Source organism: Heterocephalus glaber, unplaced genomic scaffold, assembly GCF_053883595.1.
Source record: "Heterocephalus glaber isolate CG9 unplaced genomic scaffold, H.glaber_assembly_v1.0 deba00001509, whole genome shotgun sequence".
NCBI lineage: Eukaryota > Metazoa > Chordata > Mammalia > Rodentia > Bathyergidae > Heterocephalus > Heterocephalus glaber.
In genome coordinates this window covers 11,926,046-11,934,307 of record NW_028258325.1, presented here as the reverse complement: position 1 = coordinate 11,934,307, position 8,262 = coordinate 11,926,046, and the positions used below count along the sequence as shown (strand labels likewise).

General features: G+C 40.5%; 1 pseudogene; it reads right to left on the bottom strand.

Moving 5' to 3' along the window:
* Positions 1-258: 258 nt before the first annotated feature.
* On the bottom strand, positions 259-6,864 carry LOC101712959 (cryptochrome-1-like; annotated as a pseudogene).
* Between the last annotated feature and the right edge of the window lie 1,398 nt (positions 6,865-8,262).

Below are 8,262 nucleotides of genomic sequence, written 5' to 3'. Positions count from 1 at the left end.
CACATTAATAGGACACAATAATTGTGGCTATATTTATATTAAGCAAATTATTTTACCAAGTTCTTTATGTGCAAATTATCACTTGTCCTGTGTGAAATTCATTAAAAGGTTGCAAACTATAGAAATGTCATTAGAAACAATGCATTCAAATGTAACTACTTTCTATCATGGAAGAAGATTTTTAAATTATTTAATTGACATGTATTGACTCTCTTATCACTTTCAGCAGCAACAGTATTCCTTCTGAATGTTTTCCAGTTAGTTTGTACTCTGACTTTGGACTTGGGGACCAACACTCTGTGCATGCTCTTCCGGGCTAGGGTGTTTTCCCCTCCAGAGAACAGTGCTCATGAAGCTTCCTCCCTGCCTTAACAGCCAAGTCTGCTGACTGTCTATGAGCATAATGTAAGCTACTACTCTGAGAGCAGCATGCACTGCTGCAATAACCTGGGATATTTTCTGCGGGTGCATATCCCATTAGACCCCCATTCCCATTAGGATTGGAAGGTACTGATACAAGAAGACCTGGTCCTCTGTGTGGTAAAGGCTGCTGACAGATATGCTTCATTCTTTTCATATTCGGGTTGCTGATCTCAGCCTATTTCACCACTGGTTTGGGATAATGAACTCCTCTGAAATCCCTACTTTTTGAATGCCTTCTTAGTGCATTCCAGGGATCATAGATGAATTTTGAGGAAAGCCTCTTAAGATAAGCAAATGATACCTGATGCAGTCTGCACTGGGATCTGTTCTCCTACCAAAACCTATGGGGCGATAGCAGTGAAAAAGCTGTTGGAAAAAGGAACTACAGTCTAGCCACGTACAACTTCCAGCAATTATGCTTCGATCTGCATCAAGCAGTAATTCTTCCAATACCTTCATTTCTTCTTCCTACATACTCCAGGGGTCACCTGGGGTCAGAAAGCACACGACTGCATGTCTGGCTAAGTGGAGAATCCACTCTTCCTGGCAAAACTGGGTCATGACGGCATCGGCATCAATCCATAGAGATCCTGCCTGACCTTTTGCCCAATAGGCTAAAGCCTCAGGATTCTTATCCCAAGGAACCTGAACATGGGGTTTCCTTTCATTCCATCAAAATGTGGATTGTTTGTTGCTGCATAGAAAAATTCATGCCAAAATAGTGGCCCATAAAGAAAAAGGAGAAAGGAACTGTTCTTCTTTATTTTATTTTATTTTTTGTAGAGATCTGTTAGTTTGAAGTAAACTAGTCAACAGGACAAACAACTAAATCAGAGATAAGGACTGAATCTGATAGGGCTTGAAAGGAGAGAATTTGCATTCGTTTGAGATCTTTCAAAGTGCAGTCTTCATTCACTTCCAGACAGGTAGTGGCCACTCCATGCCCCAAAATGTAGGTTTTGGACCAGCTGCTGGGCTCTCTGCCTCTCCCCTTTCCTCAGATGATAGGGGGTAGCCCCTGAGATCCAATTATTCATTGTGCTCTCACATTTCTGGACATCTCACGAGGAGAGACATTGATACATTTTTCTGAACTGCATTTTTGAGCAAGTTTGTGCAATAAACAGACTTGGAAGATAAAGATCTTGGCTTTTTCAGAGCAATGGTGGCACAGGTTTGCTTGCAGACTATATTAAAAGATGGTGTTTCTTAAGCTCATGGCTCCTCTTCTAAACTGCAACCTACTGTGTGTGCGGGTGGGTTTTTTTTTTTGTTGTTGCTGCTGTTTTTTGGTCCTTGTCTTATCTCTTTATTCAACTTGGGGGTTAGACAACTGGAAAAGGAGAATGATGATGCTTCAGCCTTTGCTTTTACTATGTTGTTCATGTTTCTAACCCCAGAGTTCTGCATCTTTACCAGCAACTGTGAAACTTTGCAAGGTTAACTTTTTAACTTGCAAGGAGTTTAAAATCTCAGCCCTTACCATCTTGACAGTTCGAATTTAGTAATTTTTAATATACTGGCTGGTGACTAGGTTGAGGAAGTCTCCAAAAACCAGCTCTCATGAAGAGTAGTTGAAGGAATGCAAATAATTCAGTCTAGAGAACAAAAGACCAAGGGAGAGCATGAAAATAGTCTCCTAATCTTTGAAGAGTAATGTAGAAGAACTAATACTTTTCTCCTGGGCTGCTGTAAAGGACAAAGTTGAAACTAATATGTGAAAGGTGCACTGAAGCAGATTTTAGCCAGTTGGTAAGGAGACATGCCCCTTACCTGCAAAAATATGCAAATCTTGCACACAAAAAGATTGGGTCTTAAAATTAAGATAGAAATTGTTTGGTTCAGGCTTTAACTAGGCATGCTCAATAATGCAATGGCTTCTGTGCTTGTGGATATGGAAGGCATTTAAACACATCACTGGACTCATTTATAATGAAACCGCTCTCCCACTGGAGAGGTTATTTCAGATAATGTCTTAGGTTTCTTGAACAATATCAGATTCTAGACATTTTTTTATTATCATCCTGTTGATATATCACCTTTAAAGCACATGTCTAAGGAGGTTAAAATGCAGGTTTTTGAGTCTGACTGTAAGCCACTATATGTATTTCTTTCCATACTGCTCAACTAACATCTCATAAATGCAGAACTTCAGTCTACAGCAGAACATGAAACATTATGTGGGAAAGCTTAAACAGGAGCCAAGTCACACTGAGTATTTCACTGTATTCACCAATTCAGTTGCAGTTACTTAGCAACTATTCTTCTGTATTAGACTTTCTTCTGCACCTGGAGAATATGGAAAAAAGTGACACATCTTCTTGTCATTAAAAGACGTGTGCACATATAGGGACACAGCTAAGTAAGTAAACAATTAGAGTATTTTTCTTAGAGTCGTAAACACAGAGTCCTGTAGTATCATAAAGGAGGAGCATATGAAGCAGATCTAGGCATAGAAAAAGGTTAGAGAAGACTTTCCAAAGGAATTGAGCAATTTTAGAAATGAAATTAGGATATAGACTACAGAAGAAAAAGCATGTCCTATGGCACTGAGGTGATGTTGAAGTCTGTTTACTGCTGCTGTAACAGGTTATTTCACTCACAGTTTTTGAGGCTGAATATCCAAACAGCATGATAGAGCTCTGGTGTGGCCTCTCCTTGGGCTGTATCACATCATGGTGGATGGCATCATGATGATAGTATGTGGTAAGAGGGATTATATGGTAGGTAGGAAGTCGGAGATTGAGGAGCAGCCAGTCTTGCTCTTTTATAACAGCCCTCACATAAGACCTAATTGTGGTCTCATAAAAAGTACTTAAACACTTCGGAGGGCAGTACCACCAATGTCTTCATTATCTTTTACTAGCTGTCACCTCTTAAAGATCCCATTAACTCTCATATTGCTACATGGGGGACCAAGATTCGAGCACATGAACCCCTGGGGGCAAGCTACATCCAAATCTTAAGAGGTGTGAAGCAGCCTGGTATGTTCAAGGAGATACAAATGGCATGATCTGGTCAAAGAAAAGGTCAAGATGGAAAAATCAAAGGGCCAGGGAGTGAAGCAAGAGACAGACTTCAAAAAGTTCTCATGGAACAGAAATGAGAACTTCCTTTTGCAAAGATGATTCCAGCTGCATGTTCAAGACTGACCCAGGATGGAAAGCCTTGGAGACAGGAGAAAAGTTTAGGTATTGACTGCAGTAATCCAGAAGAGATATTAAAGATTAAACAAGTATGATTAGTGTATGCTCTGAATTATGAGGATTGAAGTATCCATGATTTGTCTTAGAAAACTTATGTGTGAAGAGTGGTTCCAGAGTCCTGAATCTTGGAGTATGTGGTCTGTCTGGGCCAGGACTCCATGACAAAATGAATAGGGCCTGGTTACATAGGTGGAAGCATCAGTGTGGCATCAGATAAACTGGACCAGAAAGGCAGATGCTACCACCCCTCTTATCACTATTGATCTTGGCTTTCCTTATTCTTTTGAAAGCTATTGTGGGTGTTAGATATGTCCTCCAGTGTCTATGGAGATCATTTAAACACTGGGTACCAAAATAACTTCTGAAAGGGAAAGGACTTGGTTGCTAGGAAACCAATGGCCACTATTAACCACACCTACAGGGCAGCTCCAGATGAAGTCTTTTCTCTTTGGAAAGGAATTTCTAATTCTTCCCTTGAACTGCCACTGCCTACATATTTAATTTCCTTTTGGGGTGCAGCAGCCATCTGGCCTGGTAACAAAGGGTTTCTAACTGATTATGCAAAATGTTCAGAGCTAAAACTTGGCCAGATGTGAGCCTGTTTTCCCCCTCCTTCAAAATCAGAAGAAAATCAGAAGGCAGGTTTTTTTCTTTTTTTCTTTAGGGCTAAGAATGAATAACATTATAATAGTACCTTTTAGAATTTTCATGTATATTTCTTTTTAAAACATGATTTGTTTTGAATATCCAGAACCAGCCAAAGAACTAGGCAAAGCACTGAGGCACATAAGAAAGAAGAATGGGAAAATTCCTCCTAACTAGTCATGAGCAGGTTGAAGAGAAAAGATGACAAATGGGAAATGTGGGTGATAGGAGTCAGCATATGCTGGCTTCCTTCATGCTGTGGCCAAGCACCTGTCCTGACAGCACAATGTTTGATCCTCAGGGCATGCTCAAGACAGATTTGTAGAAAATAAATCTCTGCTGAATTAGAACTCATGATGCCAAATCCCCCTGTGCATCCATCATAGTTTCCTAACAAAACAAATAAATAGTGGAAGCAAATCAACCACAGCCCAATGACAGGAGCCCAGGAATAAGAAAGAAGCTCAGAGGAGCAGCCAAGTGGAGAGAGGACCATGGGGAGACTTAACTGGACACTCAATCCTGTAGCTACAACTAAGAAGACAACTACAATTTGAAAATTGTTGTAGGCGTAATCCTAACCCCTCACTCATTTATATGTCGAAGCCCTGACCTCCAGTAGCTCAGAATGTGACCTTGGACATAAGGTCTTCAAATAGATGATTAGGTTAAGATGTGATTCTTAGGGTGGAATCCTAAGAGGAAGAAACACCAAGGGTGTGAGCACAGAAGAAAGACTACGTGAAGTCACAATGAGAAGATGGTGATTCGCAAGTCCAGGTGAGAGGTCTCAGGAGAAACCAAACTGCTGCTATTTTGACCTTGGACTTCTAGTCCCGGAAATGTTAACAAATGCACTTCTATTGTTTAATCTATCTAGTTTATAGTATTTTGTTTGGCAACCCTAGCAACTAATACAATTTTCATATAAGCCACCTAAATCAGTGGAGAAACAAACTTAATTTTATTCATTTCTTCCTTTAATTGAAAATTGGAGGAGAAAACATCTAGGCTGAAACTGGTAACACCTGGAAAATAAAGAAGCCTGGAAGAAGGGTGCGCTTTGATGAAGTGTGAACTCCAGGGCTCCAGTCTAAGTCAGAAAAATGAAGCCTGGGGAATCTCTGCTCCCTCTGAAGTAGCTTACTTCCCTGTCCTCCGTGTACTCTTGCACCTAATAGAAGTTTGCACATTGGTCACTTCTTTTCTCCTCCCATCCTCATCCAAGACTCAGGTTCCTGAAAAGATGCACCAAAAGAAACCACAGTCATCCTCAAAGGATCACTCTGAGGAAGAAATGAACTTGCCTTGAGAGTCAGTAGCAAAACTATCTGAATAAAGAGAAGCTCTATCCAGACCTAGTGAGTAAGAGAAAAAGAAAAAGGAAAAAGGAAGACAGAGGGTATAAGAACTACACAAGTAAACAAGGGTAAAAATGAAAAAAACCTATGCAAAATATAGACAGAGAATCCAGTCTAGAAGAAAACATAATTCAAGGAACAGAAGGCAATTTCCTACAAGTGTTTGTCATTGTTGCACAACCTAGTAGGAGTGTGAATTCAATAAAAACAAGTGCTTGAGGATAAGAGAATAAAGCCATAGGACACAATGTAAAGGGACATTACAGCTCTAAGAAAGAAAAGTGATAGAGTAAAATATTTTCGTTACAGAATTAAAAAAACAAAATTAAATATGTGAAGAAGGGAAAAGGCATTGCTGAAAATTCAATTACTTCAAATGTGAAAAGGCTGGAAAACAGCAGAATGAAAGCATGAAAAAGAGCAAGGAAAGTAAGCAGATGTACGCTAATAGAGAAGAGCAACAAAATATAAATCTAATAATCATTCAATTCACTTAATAAATATTATGCAGCATATATGTGGAACAAAGTTTTCAGTGAGTTTACAAATGAACAAATAAACAGGCCAATAAGGCAGATGGTGGTAATTACTAAGGAGAAACAATATCAAAGTAAAGGGGTAGTGAGTCCATTGTGGGAGGCACTGCTATTTTATGCTAGGTAGTAAGAAAAGACTTCATAGGAGTCCCAGGAAGTGAGACCAGAGGAAGCAAGGGAGCCAACCCTGAGAATATTTAGGGAGAGGAAGTTTCAGGAAAAGAGAATACATGTGTAAAGGCCCTGGAGTGGCAGCATACCTAGTATGTTTGGAGCGTTAGGGGACTGATGTGACTGGAGCAAAGGCAGCTCCAGTCAGGAGCTGGGGAGGGTGCTGCATAAGGACAGAGAGATGCAAGGAGTCACACTGGGGGGGCCCTTCGTGGGCCACAGTGGGGATCCCAAAGATGCTTTGAGTGAAAGAAAGACAGGGTCACTGGGGCTGACCCTGAGCCATTTGTTGAAAGTAGAATATGTGGAATGAGTGAAGGTGGAAGCAGAGAGACCAGTTTGGAGGCTCTCACAGTAATTGAAACAAGAAATGATGGAGGGCTAGCACAGGGAGTGATATGGTTTGAATGTCTTCTCCAAAACCCATGTTGAAATGTAAGTGCCATCATGATAGGAGCGGGGTGTCCCTTGGAGTGATGAGGTCATGAGGGCCCCACACTCACGAATGGATGATGCCGTCATTGTGCCAGTTGGTTAGTTATCCTGAGAATGGGTACTTATGAAAACCAGCTCTGTCTATCCCATGCCATCTTGCTCCCAGCCCTACTTTCTTGCATGCCCACTTGCTCTGTGATGCCCTCTGCCCTGGTCTGAGACCTTGTGAAAGCCTTCAGATGACACATTTTGCTCTTGGATTTCCCAGCCAAAAAAGCTGTGAGCTGAATGAACCTCTAGTGTTTATGAATGACCCAGTCCATGGTATTCTGTTAGATCAGCAGAAAACGAATGCAAAAGGGGAGGTTGGTCCTGAGTGGTCAGATTTTAGATATTTGAAAGAAGAGATAGTAAGGTTTGTAGAAGGAACAGACATGGGACATGGAGGTAAAAGAGGAGCCAAGAATAACTCCAGGCTTTTGGCCTGAACTATGAGAAGGATTAAGTTTCATTTATGAGGCAGAGAAGACTATGGTGGGAGTAGGTTTGTGACAGGAACTGGAATCTGATTTTGGACATAAGTTTGACTCTTATTTTAGGTGAAGATACAAGGAGGTGGCTGGATGTACAATTTTGAAATTCCAGGGGAGGTGTAATATATATATATATATATATATATACACACACACACACACATATATATGCATGCTATCAATGTACACTGAAGTCCTTGAAGTAGAGACAACAACAAATAGATCAGAAAATTGTTCGAAGATGTAATGCAGTAAGCAATCCGTAAGTCTTCAGATTAAGAGTCTATGCCCTGCTTCAGAAAAAATTGAAGCAGAGCACCTGAGCAGAAAGAGGATGCAATGTGGAGACATGTTCTCATTCAGACACTGGGCTTCCAGGAAAAAGAATGAGCTCGCCAGGCATGCAGGAAGCGTAAGTCACAGAGGCAGGAGACAGGAAGCCTGACCACAGGGTTCTTCAGCTGGTGAAGGTAGGAGACTAATGTCTCCATTTTCTGGAGGACATGTGATTCACAAATGTCAGGTATAACCAAGATGTTGTTCAAGAACGGGACAACAGACAGATATGCTTACAAAACTTGTGTAACTCAGGAAATACTTCACCTCTTGCTGGGAAAAAATGACTTGAAAACGGAATCAGGTCACTCAAGAGACAAATTAAAGCATAGAACTGAGGAATGAAGGATGTGGTGAACATTGAATTCATTAAATATCGACCTAATATTAAATAATTGTGAGAATTATTCTTACAAAGCAAAATGCATATGCTATAAACATTGACAGTATAAAAATGATGATCTACCTAACAAAAATCGAGAGGTGGTAGGAGGGTTGATGGGAGGAAGTGTGGGAGTATTAATGGCTTCCTTGTTCAAGGGAGTCGGTCAATGCTGGGTAAAATTGAAACATGTAGTTTTAAAACATGTAACGTCTCTCATGATGATCTTCATTA